General features: G+C 53.3%; 1 protein-coding gene across 7 annotated transcripts in view; it reads left to right on the forward strand.

Moving 5' to 3' along the window:
- The first annotated feature begins 390 nt into the window (after positions 1-390).
- DDR1 (discoidin domain receptor tyrosine kinase 1) overlaps positions 391-14,264 on the forward strand; it is a 31,318-nt gene continuing 17,444 nt past the window's right edge. For 3 of the 7 annotated variants that reach the window (XM_089770680.1, XM_089770676.1, XM_089770682.1), the window contains exon 1: positions 391-654. The gene's annotated coding sequence lies outside the window, so the exon portion shown is untranslated. Of the gene's footprint in view, positions 655-7,523; positions 7,818-8,344; positions 8,452-14,264 lie in introns of all 7 variants that reach the window. The other 4 variants (XM_089770679.1, XM_089770678.1, XM_089770677.1 and 1 more) reach the window with 2 other exon arrangements.

Genomic DNA, 14,264 nt, shown 5'->3' on the forward strand with positions numbered 1-14,264 from the left:
GAAACCCCTTGCTGCTTTTCCAAAGCCAGCAGGTGGAGGGTTTTGCAAACAGCAGAGCAGGGATCCTCCCCTTTTCTTTTCCCTTTCTGTGCGGGGTGGAAATCCAGGGGACACCCCCTCTCACACACACACACACACACCCCCCCCCCCTTCCTCAGGGCTGCCTCCAGCCAGTCCTGGCTCCCCCCTCCCTCCAAGGGGCCCTGGCGTGGGAAGCCAGCAGCTGGGCGGAGGGGGTTAATTCCAGAGCGCAGGGGAGGCGGGGGGTGTGTGTGTGTGTGTGTCTCGGTGTGTGTGTGTGTCTCGGGGGGGGGGGGGGGGGGGATCTGGGCTCCTCGCCCGGCCTGTGCCAGCCAATCGGGGCGCAGGCTGCAGGCGGCGGATTTGCATACACTCCCGATGAGCTCAGGGGAGCAGCTGGGGAGAGTCCGGATCCGTTTCACGCCGGAGCGGAGCCGGGGGCCTGGGGGGCGGCTCGGAGAAGCCCCGCGCGGCGCTGGGGGGGGCGGCGCTCGGGATCCGGGCGCCCCCCAAAGTGGATTTACAAAGCGGAGTCACTTCCCTCCCCCGCCCCAGGGATCTTCACCCTCCTGGTTTCCAGCGGGGGGTTTACACGCGCGCCCCGGCGCCTGCTCGGCGGACCCGCCGCCAGAGGTAACGCGTTGCCCGGGCTCGACCTGGAGCCGGGAGGGCGGGGAAGGGGGTGGAGGTGGCGCCCCGAAAAATCGGGGTCTCTTGCGAAGGTGGGGCCGAGGTGGAGCCAGAGATCCCGGTGTAAATCCGGAGCGATTCCGCTGCATTGGAGTCCGGGCTGGATTCTGCGCTCTGGGATCCCGGTGTAAATCCGGATCGGCTCCGCTGCATTGGCGTATGGGCTGGATTCTGCGCTCTGGGATCCCGGTGTGAATCTGGATTGGCTCCGCTGCATTGGCGTCTAGGCTGGATTCTGCGCTCTGGGATCCCGGTGTAAATCCGGATTGGCTCCGCTGCATTGGCGTATGGGCTGGATTCTGCGCTCAGGGATCCCGGTGTAAATCCGGAGCGATTCCGCTGCATTGGTGTCTAGGCTGGATTCTGCGCTCTGGGATCCCGGTGTGAATCCGGATTGGCTCCGCTGCATTGGCGTCTGGGCTGGATTCTGCGCTCTGGGATCCTCGTGTAAATCTGGATTGGCTCCGCTGCATTGGCGTATGGGCTGGATTCTGCGCTCTGGGATCCTCGTGTAAATCTGGATTGGCTCCGCTGCATTGGCGTATGGGCTGGATTCTGTGCTCTGGGATCCCGGTGTAAATCCGGATTGGCTCTGCTGCATTGGCGTCTAGGCTGGATTCTGCGCTCAGGGATCCCGGTGTAAATCCGGATTGGCTCCGCTGCATTGGAGTCCAGGCTGGATTCTGCGCTCTGGGATCCCGGTGTAAATCCGGATTGGCTCCGCTGCATTGGCGTATGGGCTGGATTCTGCGCTCAGGGATCCCGGTGTAAATCCGGATTGGCTCCGCTGCATTGGCGTATGGGCTGGATTCTGCGCTCAGGGATCCCGGTGTAAATCCGGATTGGCTCTGCTGCATTGGCGTCTAGGCTGGATTCTGCGCTCAGGGATCCCGGTGTAAATCCGGATTGGCTCCGCTGCATTGGTGTCTGGGCTGGATTCTGCGCTCAGGGATCCCGGTGTAAATCCGGATTGGCTCCGCTGCATTGGCGTCTAGGCTGGATTCTGCGCTCAGGGATCCCGGTGTAAATCCGGATTGGCTCCGCTGCATTGGCGTCTAGGCTGGATTCTGCGCTCAGGGATCCCGGTGTAAATCCGGATTGGCTCCGCTGCATTGGTGTCTGGGCTGGATTCTGCGCTCAGGGATCCCGGTGTAAATCCGGATTGGCTCTGCTGCATTGGCGTCTAGGCTGGATTCTGCCCTCAGGGATCCCTGCAGTCCGGGCTGGGTTCCGATCGACATGATCCCGGTGTGAGTCCGGGCTGGAGTCTGGTCTCAGTGATGCTGGTGTAAAGATCCAGAGCTCTAGAGTCAGGGCTGGAGTGTGGTCTCGGTGATGCCGGTGTCAATCCGGAGTCACTCCGGATTCGAGTCCAGGCTGCGTTCTGATCTGGTGTCACTGAGCTGAGAACCAGGGTGTTGCTCTTTCAGGTTCTGCTCCTGCTTGCGAAATTCCCAGAGGGCTCCAAAAATGGGCAGAACGCAGGTATCAACTCAAACCTAGGCCAATTCCTTTTCCCCTCCTCTTGCTTGGGGGGCCTGCAGGCGGCCCCTCCCCTTAGGTCCAGCCCAGGAAGGAGGGAGGGCTAATTAATGAGCAGCAATTAAACTGGCATCCCCCAAAATCTGCTAGATTGCTGGGGAGGGTGACTGCAAACACAGCCAGGCAGGCCATGGACACAAAACAACCTGCCAAGACCGGGTTGGTTAAATGTAAAATAGCAGCAGGGACCCTTATTGGTGTCTAGAAACATTGCAGGTATTCAAAGCACAAATGACACATTACTATTACTGATGTATTTATTAGCGCACAAGCTTGCCCCTAAGATCAGGGCCCCCTTATGCCGGGCGGGCGCGGCACAGACACAGCGAGAGACAGTCCCTGCCCCAAAGTGCTTACAGACAAGGCTGATGGGAGGGGAAACTGAGGCACAGAGCTGGCCAGAAGTGGGCCCAGGGTCTGTGACAGAGCGAAAAGCGAGCCCAGGGGACCTGCCTTGTGCGGACCCCAGCTCATTGGATTATTCTTTTGCAGATCACCTCTAAGGGTAGCATTATAATTAGGAAGCTATGGGGTGAAAGGTTTATGTTGTGATGGATTCCTGCAGAAAAGGCCTTCTTGGTCCTGAATCCAATGAGAGGAAGGGAAAAGGTTTGTGTGGCTAGTAGCCGGGGTGTGCGCCAGGTGTGGCTTTTCAAAATAGCTAAATAATATTCCCCTTTTGATTTAGCTCCAAAGATTTAGGAATTGCTTTTACATTTCGCCCACATTAAAACACGCCCTTGAGGTTGGCATCCAATTAACACAGTTGTTTTAAGGTGGTGGATTTATGGGCTGACAAACTTGGGATTTGAGGGTGACTTGAAACTCACTTTTTAATCCCTGCACAAAGGGGAGTTTGAAACTCCTTTTTTTCCCCCGAGGAAGAAAAAGTGGGCATGTGTGTTGTGGGCAGGTGTGTGACTAACTTTTCAAAGGCCCAAATCCCACTGTATTTCTGTAAGAACTTCCAGCTATCTGACCTGGGATCCTACTTTTTGCTACCCTATTGAAGGACTAGCGGTGTTGTCCTTGATTCCTTGCAGCTGTGGTTGGGTGTGTGGTGTTCAGAAGTGTGCACGTTGCTGTTCTAATTGCCACAGGCTATTGTGACTTACTGTCAGGTGTGCCTGACTGTTTCTACTGTAGATATGCATCCTTGTTTATCTCTTGCTGGGTGTAACCCTGCATGTAGTTTTGGGCTGCAGGGCATCCTCTCTATAAGTTGCCCCGGGTACATTGGTTCTGCACTAAAGTTGTTGACATTCGTAGGAACTGAGGTATAAGTCTTCCCATTCCCTGATCTTAAGTCACACCAAGAAATAACAACCAATTTACACTAATGGAAGTCAGCTGCAGGACAAAAATTCTCCGCTTTAAGTAGTTTCACTATAAGTCCACATTTTTTGGACCGTATCTTGGACTTATAGCGAGGATGGCCTGTACTAGTTGTACAATACATATTGTGTAATTGTGCATTCATATATTTTGTATGTAGATGTATTATTTGCAGCTTAGTACGTTACTTTCCAGTCTTGTGGTGGCTTGTTGCTTCTTGTTACGATTTGTGTGTGAAAGATGTGGTTACGGGTAGTTGTTTATTGCGTATATCTGTATAATGTGGAAGGATTGTGCATGTGAAATGTATTGCTAGTTTTGTGTTGTCAATTTTTGTCATAAGTTATGTGTGTTGTTTTTGGGATCGTCGGAGTGGGAGCTGTGTTTTCCATTTTGCAGGGAACTCCACAACTGATTTTTTTTCCTGTTTGAAAGTGAAATGAAACAATTTTTTTAAATAATAATCTGAAACAAAATTTGAAAAAAAAAAACAGGCCTGTTGGAATGGGAGTATTTTGATGAAACAACTTTTTCTATTTGCACATCTAAAGAAACAAGGAATTGTGTTTCTAAATTCAGTTGCCAAGCAAGCACTGGAATCATTCCAACCCGAAAATGTCAACCTTGGAGGTTTCAACAGCAGCAAAATGCTTCATTTGGGGTTGTTTCAAAAGGACAATTGGTTGAAATGGACACGTGTTCCCGAAGGTTTTGGTGTAGCCAAAAAGGGAGGGATTTTTTTGTCAATACAAAATTAATTTTTCTTCCCTAAACTTTTCAGCTCTGTTGATTGTCCTGCAGGATCCGGTGTATTGTTCAGCTAATAACTGTAGACGGATGTCAGTTTATGAACTGGATTGATAAATGTGAGAGTGGAATCAAATAGCGAAGGAATGACACGTTTCGTGTGTCTGTTCCTCTTATCAGTAGCTTGTCTTGTTGCAAACACGTGTATCTATATTATCTTCCGTCTTCTCGTGTCTTGCTTGCACACTGACATACAGGTTGTGTTGACATGTGTTGTGATGTATTGTGTATATCCATAGAGCGGTTGGCAGCGGCTGTTGTTGGTTTGTACTGTTCGGAATATTTATATGTGCATCATGGTCATTGGGGTTGGTTTGCATTGTTACGAATATTTATATAAAAGGAAAAAATATGGAGCACTTTAACGACTAACAAGATAGTTTATTAGGTGATGCTCGTCACAAGGGCTCGACAAATCACTGAATCTACGTGACTATGGCGAGTAGATTTCAACCAGTCACCCTGTTCACCGGCGGTGCGTGCGTGCGCAATGCGGGTCTTGCGCATGCGCAGTGTGGGGCTGGTGAGTAGGTTTCGCCGCCGCTTGTCAAGCCCTGCTCATCACCTAATAAACTATCTTGTTAGTCTTTAAAGCGCTACATATTTTTTCCTTTTGTTTTGCCAAGATCAGACTAACACGGCTGCCTCTCTACATATTTATATATGGATCACTGGCCATTGTGGTGTCTATGTTGTGGCATAAATGTTGCGGATGGCACTTTATTTGCTGTTGTTTTCATACACGTTTGCTGACACAGAAAACTCCACCTGTAGGCGATGTTTTTTTCATTTTTTCTTCTATTGGTGTGCAGAATAAATTTTGTTCCATGCGCCATGGCATGTGTGGATGTGCACCACAAGCCAGGACGCATTGCCGTGGGTGTTCTTCTAATCAGCTGGGACCTCTTGGGATGTCTCCTGGGTAGCCGCTGCTTGTAGGGGTGGATGTTTTTTGTTGCCACTCACGCTGCCTGACTTTTTGCTGGAGACAGCCACGTCGGTCGAAGCTTGTAGTGTCGCTATCCCCTTAGCGCTGTTTCTGTGACTTTGATCAAGCCCTCTTCTCCTCGCTCCCATCTCTCCCGGTTGCTCACCCTCAGCCGGCCTCTGGTCTGAAGTCCGTGGCCGAGCGCCAGCTGTCTGGCATGGGAGCTGTCTTAAGCCCTTGGCTCGCCCCCCCGCTGCGCATGACTCTGCAAGCCTCACGGATGGCTGAGCGTGTCAGGGGAGGTTATGGGCGCTCTGGGAACGTGTCCGGGAATCCCAGCTGAGGGGCCCAGGGTGGGTATGACCTTTGGGGGAGCTGGCATGGAGACAGCCCAGATCTAGAAAACATGAGGTAGGAGGGACGGCTGAAAGAATGGGGCTTGTTTAGTTTGGAAAGGAGAAGACTGAGGGGGGACGTGAGAGCCGTTTTCAGGTATCTAAAAGGGTGTCACAAGGAGGAAGGAGAAAAATTGTTCTCCTTGGCCTCTGAGGACAGGACAAGCAGCTTAAACTGCAGCAAGGGAGGTTTAGGTTGGACATTAGGAAAAACTTCCTGTCAGGGTGGTCAAACACTGGAATAAGTTGCCTAGGGGGTTCTGGAATCTCCATCTCTGGAGATATTGAAGAGCAGGTTGGACAGACACCTGGCAGGGATGGTCTAGACGGTGCTGGGTCCTGCCGTGAGGGCAGGGGACTGGACTTGGTGACCTCTCGAGGTCTCTTCCACATCTAGTGTTCTGTGTTTCAGTGCGGCACAGCGTTCTGGGAACAGGGGCTGGTTGGACTGTTCTCTTCCAGGCGAGAGGAAAGGCGTGGGTGTAGGCACACACGCGGTGCCCTGTAAGCTGAGGAGTCCCACAAGAGATTCAAGTGCCACCCAGCTGTTGAGCAGAGTGCCCACAACCAGCAGCATGTGCGTCTGTGGGTGGTGCACATCCACACATGCCTGAGTGCACGCCATAAAATTTATTCTACACCGGGATGGGGAAAAAATTAGGGCTGCTGAGGGAAAGAGGCCGGTTCTAAGGGGGTGTCACGACTGCATGCATAGCACGTGGGGAATAAGGGGGGGAGGTTATACATGCCTAGCTCTTGAATTATTAATCATTTGTCTAATGCTGAGCTGGCTCTGTTAATGAGCACAGATTTTTCTGATGCTAATGCCCAGATCAAAGCCTTACAGCACCGTTAATGATCTAGCAATGTGTCCATTCTCTGTAACCCTCACGCTACTGGCCGGAGCGGTACGCTGCCACCTCTCGGTGCTCACGTCAAGCTCCCTTGCTTGAGAGAAAGCCCAGATGGGTACGTCGTCAATTATACATGGGCCAGTGGTTAATAACTTAATGGCTAGATCAATACCTCCATGCAGTATTAATCTTGTCCGTGATTATAACTAACGAAGAAAACTACTCTTGATACATCGTTAATTGAGTCTGATGCCTGCATCAACACGTTCGTTATCTAATCAGTCATAATTATTTATCATTAATGTATTGATCTAGATAGTAGAATAATCGTTATATATAAATATTTATTCCCATGCTGAGAGCAATATATTTATTATCTGCAATGAGCAACCTCGTGGCACCTTAGAGACTAACAAATTTAGATTGGATCGTGAGCTCATGATGTATTAGTCTCTAACGTGCCCCAGGGCGACTGGTTGTTTTTAAAGTTACAGACTAACTTGGCTCCCCCTCTGAGATTAATAATCAAGCTTAGTGACTAGATAATTAATCATGATTAATATTGATCTCGGCATTAGAATAATTATTGCTTATCTCATGGATTAGTCATCTGAGTAATAGATATTAATGGATAGCTCTAATAATTAGAATAATAGTTCATTAAAATACTGTATATGTGGTCACTCAATACATTATATATATCAGAGTAATAATTCTTAATGTATGCTCTAATTATTGCAGCACTAATTAGTGTGATGTATTTAGTTATTCGTCATAATTATGAATAAATACATCACATTAATTTAATGACTGGGGGAGCTAATTGCTAGATATATGGTGCTGATGACTATTAATAGATAATTAATACACTATTAATCACCCCAAGATCAATACATTATTAATCTAATGACTGGATCAATACTCAATAGATTGCAACTCTCTCCGCGGTAGGGAAACGTCAGCAATGCATCTCAGGAAGTCCACGATGTGGGTCGGGGTCCCGAGGGGTTTAGGGACCTCGTTGCCACATTAGGTGCCAAAATCCCAGCGCCAGACTGGACTGCGATTGGTGAACCGTGAACCGTGCAGCTGTCCCCCTTCAGCATCCGGATGCGGAAATCCCAGAGCGAAGCGATCAGGTGGCGATGGCCGACTTCACATAGCACGCCCCCCCCCAGAGGGACCCTCAGTTCAATCCCTCTCCTCTCCCACCTGAAAAGAAGGGCTTCGAAGAGGGAATCTCAGGTGGGTGGATAGACTGGATGATCCCTGTCGTCTGTGTCTTAGCCTTCAGCAGATCTGAAGACTACTCGATTCGTTTTTCCCTTGCCTTTCTCATAGGGCTGGAAGGGACCTCGAGAGGTCATCAAATCCAGTCCCCTGCCCTCATGGTAGGACCAAGTACCATCCCTGACAAATTTGCCCCAGATCCCTAAATGGCTTCCTTAAGGATGGAGCTCACAACCCTGGGTTTAGCAGGCCAATGCTCAAACCATTGAGCTATCCCGCCACCTGTGGGGTGGGTATGAATGGGAGTAAATGCACAGATGGTGAAATTGACACCTAAAAGTTAAGCCTCTGGACCCTTAGCGGCCTCAGTTTCCCCATAGATCCAACGGGGGATAGCAGGGGCGACTTGGCCGAGAGATACGTGAGTTTGCGAAATGAATGAGAACCACTGATGAACAGTTCTGTCTAAGAGCGAGGTCATCGAATGAGAGATCTAGGCTGGCCATTCTCAGCAGTATCAACAATTCGACGTTCTGTTTTAGGACAGGTTGAACCTTCGGGACACGACCGGTGCCGAACCAGAGAATTTGCTGATATTGTCCAGCAGCATCACCTACACTGCCGCTGGGCTCTGAGAAGACATTTCGGGGTAAATTAGAGCTAAAGAACAGCACAGAACCCTGAGAGCCAGCACTGGTGGCTGGAAACAAACTTTATGGGACCGTGGGAACATTAACCACACTGGTGATAAGCGGACATCTGGCTAACTCAAATCATGCCGGACCACGGATGTTGCCGGACCAGAGAGGTTCAACTTGTATCACAATCCGCATTACGCTCCTATTCATTCATGATCTAGTAGACTATAAAATCAGCTATTCAAATAGTTATTGTAATATTAGTAACAAGAACAGTTTATTGGTTTTTGCTGTTTAGCATTTAAAACAACGGTCTGGTATCAGCTAGTGATAGATAATTGCTAAATAGAACTTGATGATAAGAAGAAGCAATGGGCTTAAACTGCAGCAAGGGAGGGTTAGGTTGGACATTAGGAAAAACTTCCTAACTGTCAGGGTGGTCAAACACTGGAATAAATTGCCCAGGGAGGTTGTGGAATCCCCATCTCTGGAGCTATTGAAGAGCAGGTTAGATAAATGTCTATCAGGGATGGTCTAGACAGTATTTGGTCCTGCCATGGGGGCAGGGGACTGGACTTGATGACTCTCGAGGTCCCTTCCAGTCCTAGTGTTCTATGATTCTATAAAAAATTAGCAAATGATCTTTTATCTCTCTCACGGTTTGCAATTAGACGCATTTGTTAGTGTCGGGCACAATTCTGGTCTCAGCGACTCTGGAGTGACTTTGTTGCAGTCTGTGGGCGAGGGTTGAGTGTGGGGTTGTATCGAACCAGAGTGGGGGAGAGAGCCCGTGTGAACGGATTTCAGAACAGGAGAGACATTGGCAAATTTCTGCTCTGATTATGGGTTTAGAGAATTAAAGTTAGTTTTTTCTTCTTTTTCTTTTTCTTTTTCTTTAACATAAGAACATAGAATGTTAGGAATTATTAGGAAAGGGATAGAAAATAAGACCCAGAATATCTTACTGCCCCTGTATACAACTATGGTACGCCCACATCTTGAATACTGTGTACAGATGTGGCCTCCTCACCTCAAAAAAGATATTTTGGCCTTAGAAAAGGTTCAGAAAAGGGCAATTACAATGATTAGGGGTTTGGAACAGGTCCACATGAGAAGAGGCTAAAGAGACTGGGACTTTTCAGTTTGGAAAAGAGGAGACTGAGGGGGGATATGATAGAGGTCTATAAAGTCATGAGTGGTGTGGAGAGGTGAATAAAGAAAAGTTATTTATTAGTTCCCATAATATAAGAACTAGAGGACACCCAATGAAATTAATGGGGAGCAGGTTTAAAACTAATAAGCAAAAGTTCTTCTTCGCCAGCAGGTAGTCAACCTGTGGAACTCCTTGCCAGAGGAGGCTGTGAAGGCTGGGACTGTAACAGAGTTTAAAAAAGAGCTAGATAAATTCATGGAGATTAGGTCCATAAAAGGCTATTAGCCAGGGGATAGAACTGGTGTCCCTGGCCTCTGTTTGTCAAAGGCTGGAGATGGATGGTAGCAGACAAATCACTTGATCATTGTCTTCGGTCCACCCTCTCTGGGGCACCTGGTGCTGGCCACTGTCAGCAGACAGGATACTGGGCTAGATGGACCTTTGGTCTGACCCAGTAGGGCCTTTTTCTTTTCTTTCTTTCTTTCTTTCTTTCTTTCTTTCTTTCTTTCTTTCTTTCTTTCTTTCTTTCTTTCTTTCTTTCTTTCTTTCTTTCTTTCTTTCTTTCTTGTCTGAACCCTCAGTTTTTCCAACTTGACTTGAGGACAATAGGGGGTTAAGTTTGACAGCTCCCAAACAGCGGCCAGCCGGGCAGAGGTGTGTTAAAGTGGGAAAGGGACGTAGGGATTCCGGGGTTGTGTGGAGGCCACTGTGTGTGCCTAGGGTGGCCAGAGATCCGGTGTCGAAACTCACAGGGGTGGGGGCAGGTAATTGGTGCCCGTGGAAGACAAAGCCCCGAATGTGGGGACGATCTCATCGGGGCGTCTAGTCTGTGCGTGTCTCCGGGCTCTCGGGCTGGCTGAGAATTGTTTTGGCCAAACAACCCCCTCTCCCTCTGCAAAAAGTCGCCTTATCGACATGGCTCCCTCCCGACTGGAAAACGGGCAGGCTTTGTCCCCAAACTTTCAGACATGCCCCTGCTGATAATTTCACCTTGAAAAGGGCTGGGGGGGCCCTCTGAGAACCCCCCTTGTCGGTTTGGATACCCAGCGGCAAGAGGCTGGGACGGAAACACCCGACCCCGACACACCCGCTTTGATTGGCTTCTTTGGCCGTTTTGTCCCCGTTTGGGGAACGTCGGTCAGCATCTCGCGGGGGAGGAACCAGCTGAAGAAAAAGCCCTTTTGTGTGTGTGTGTCTGGGCCGCGCTCTGAGCGTGTGGGCCTGGCTGGCGCCCTGCGTGTCTCCGTCTTTCCTTGGCGCTGACTCACCCCAAGGTTAATGAGATACCAGGCTTGTGTTTGCAGGAGCTGGGTGGGGGCGGGGGGGGGGGACGGGTACCAACCTGCTGCTGGTGCAAAGTCTAGCAAGGCTGAGCGTGCAGCCCTGCCCCCTCCAAGTACAGACACTTCCCCCCCCCCGCCCCCCGCCAGGCCATTGTGCAGGCTCTGAATAGCGCTGGGGGCCGTGCGGGCGCCATGGCAATGGGATGGGGGGGAGGGGAGACGCTCTCTGCACCGCGATCCCGTTCGGGCGCCCGAACAGAGCGCTGGGATCCCAGCCACACGGCCAGGCCCCCCCGCTCTAACCACTAGCCCCCACTCCCCTTCCATGTCAGGGAACAGAGCCCAGGACTCCTGGCTCCCAGCTCCCCCTGCTCTAACCACTAGCCCCCACTCCCCTTCCATGTCAGGGAACAGAGCCCAGGACTCCAGGCTCCCAGCTCCCCCTGTTCTAACCACTAGCCCCCACTGCCCTTCCATGTCAGGGAACAGAGCCCAGGACTCCAGGCTCCCAGCTCCCCCTGTTCTAACCACTAGCCCCCACTCCCCTTCCATGTCAGGGAACAGAGCCCAGGACTCCTGGCTCCCAGCTCCCCCTGTTCTAACCACTAGCCCCCACTCCCCTTCCATGTCTGGGAACAGAGCCCAGGACTCCAGGCTCCCAGCTCCCCCTGTTCTAACCACTAGCCCCCACTCCCCTTCCATGTCTGGGAACAGAGCCCAGGAGTCCTGGCTCCCAGCTCCCCCTGTTCTAACCACTAGCCCCCACTCCCCTTCCATGTCAGGGAACAGAGCCCAGGACTCCTGGCTCCCAGCTCCCAGCTCCCCCTGTTCTAACCACTAGCCCCCACTCCCCTTCCATGTCAGGGAACAGAGCCCAGGACTCCTGGCTCCCAGCTCCCCCTGTTCTAACCACTAGCCCCCACTCCCCTTCCATGTCTGGGAACAGAGCCCAGGAGTCCTGGCTCCCAGCTCCCCCTGTTTTAACCACTAGCCCCCATGCCCTTCCCAGAGCTTTGGAGAGAGCCCAGGCGTCCTGATAAGAATTGGCCGGAGCTCGGCAAGACGCTGCCCTGCTGTCTGCCGGCCGGTCGCTGTCGCCAGGCGCCCGCATACCCAGCTGCCTCTGACACTCAGCCGGACTGGCCGTGTGTGTTAACCGCGTCTGCCTGGGGACCCCCAGCCAGGCTCTGCCCTGGGGCCGGGTGGGAACCGGCGACCCGGAGGGGAGAGGCCCTGAGCCCTGCCCCTGCCCCCCCAGAGTGGGGGTATTCGGGGAGCAGGTCTCCTCCGGTGTCTCTGGTCCTGGACTTGGCCCCGGAAGCCTGGGACACGGGGGGACGGGGGAGCCCCGGGCTGCGGAGAAAAGGGAACTCGCTGAGCGGAGGCCGGGGCGAAGAATGCCAGCGGCTGGCCAAGAATGCCAGGCAGCCACGAGCAACGCGCCAGCCCCACGCAGGGCCCGGGGGAGAACCCCACGGCCCGGCCGGTGCCCCTCGTCTGCCCCACGGCCCTGCCCCCCAGCCCAGCCGGTGCCCCTCGTCCGCCCCACGGCCCAGCCGGTGCCCCTCGTCCACCCCCTGGCCCAGTCGGTGCCCCTCATCTGCCCTGCAGCCCCTACCCCCCAGCCCAGCCAGTGCCCCTCATCTGCCCCGCAGCCCCTACCCTCTGGCCCAGCCGGTGACCCTTGTCCGCCCAACCCTGCCCCCCAGCCCAGCTGGGGCCCCTCATTCCTGACCTGCTGCCCCTGCCCCCCAGCCCTGTCCCCCAGCTCAGCATGTGCCCCTCATCTGCCTCGCATCCCGTCAGCCCAGCCCTGTCGGTGCCCCTCACCCCCACCCTGCAGCCCCTGCCCTCCCAGCCCAGTCAGTGCCCCTCTTTCCACCCCATAGACCCTGCCCCCCAGCCCTGCCGGTGCCCCTCACTCCTGCCCACACCCCCCTGTGGCCTTTGCAGAAACCCCGTGTGTGTCTCATGCCCAGGAATCTCCCCCCCACTTCTGCGTGGGGCCCGCTGGGCTCAGGATCCCGCTTCCGGGGACCAGCCCCTCCGTGGGTCCGAAGGGACCCGCCCCCACCTCCTTAGCCCCCCCCCCCGCCCCCCCAGCCTGTCAGCTGCTGTTTACCAGGGGGCGAGAGGCAGCTGTTGGCAGAGACATTCCAGCTATGCGGCCCCGGAGCAGCTGGCCCGCGGGCGCCCCACACCCCCTCCCGCGGGGACTCCTGCTGCTGGGAAGGGGCCGGCTTGGGCACGGCCTTGTGGGAGTGGGGCAGGGCCACCGGGCAGCCCCCCCCCCCCGCCAGGTTGTGACTCCTTAATAGTGCGGGTGGGAACCTGGGAGCCCTGGTCAGAGCCCAGTGGGGGGGAGTCACGTCCTGTCCTAAACAGCTCTGCAGGGGGGCGTGTTTGGGGGGGTAGGGGCACGGGGGGTAGGTGAGCCCAATCAGGTGTGGGGGGTGTGTGGAAGCAAGGGGGGTGTCTGGGCGGTAGGGTGTGGTAGGACGTGTGGGGGTGAAGGGGGTGTATGTGGTAAGATGTGTGGGTGGGTGTGGTAGGAGGCACAGGTGTGGGTGTGTCTGTGTGTGTGTGTGGGTGTGTCTGTGTGGTAGGATACACAGGGGATGGGTCGTGTCTGTTCACGTGTGTGCATGTGGGATAGGACGTGCAGTGTGTCTGTGTGTGTGTATGTCTGTGTGGTAGGATACACGGGATGAGTGGTGTTGGTGCACACGTGTGTGTGTGTGTGTGTGTGTGTGTCTGTGTGGTAGGCTATGCAGGAGTGGGGTGGTGTCTGTTCACGTGTGTGTGTGTGTGTGTGTCTGTGCAGTAGGACACACGGGCAGGGCGGTGTCTGTTCACACGCATGTGTGTGTATCTGTGCGATAGGCTATGCAGGAGTGGGGTGGTGTCTGTTCACGTGTGTGTGTGTGTGTGTGTCTGTGCAGTAGGACACACGGGCAGGGCGGTGTCCGTTCACACGCATGTGTGTGTATCTGTGCGATAGGCTATGCAGGAGTGGGGTGGTGTCTGTTCACGTGTGTGTGTGTGTGTGTGTGTGTGTGTCTGTGCAGTAGGACACACGGGGCGGGGCGGTGTCCGTTCACACGTGTGTGTGTGTGTGTATCTGTGCGATAGGCTATGCAGGAGCGGGGTGTTGTCTGTTCACGTGTGTGTGTGTGTGTGTGTCTGTGCAGTAGGACATACAGGGACGGGGCGGTGTCTGCATGTGTGTGTGTGTGTGTCTGTGTGGTAGGCTGTGCAGGGCAGTGCGGTGTCTGTGCACGTGTGTGTTTGTGCAGTAGGCTGTGCAGAGGCGGGCTGGTGTCCATGCACACTTGGGTGTGTGCGTGGGTCCGCCTCATCTCCAGGCACTAACCCACAGCTTCCACTG

This window comes from Pelodiscus sinensis, chromosome 19 (assembly GCF_052426305.1).
Source record: "Pelodiscus sinensis isolate ZL-2025 chromosome 19, ASM5242630v1, whole genome shotgun sequence".
Taxonomy (NCBI): Eukaryota; Metazoa; Chordata; order Testudines; family Trionychidae; genus Pelodiscus; species Pelodiscus sinensis.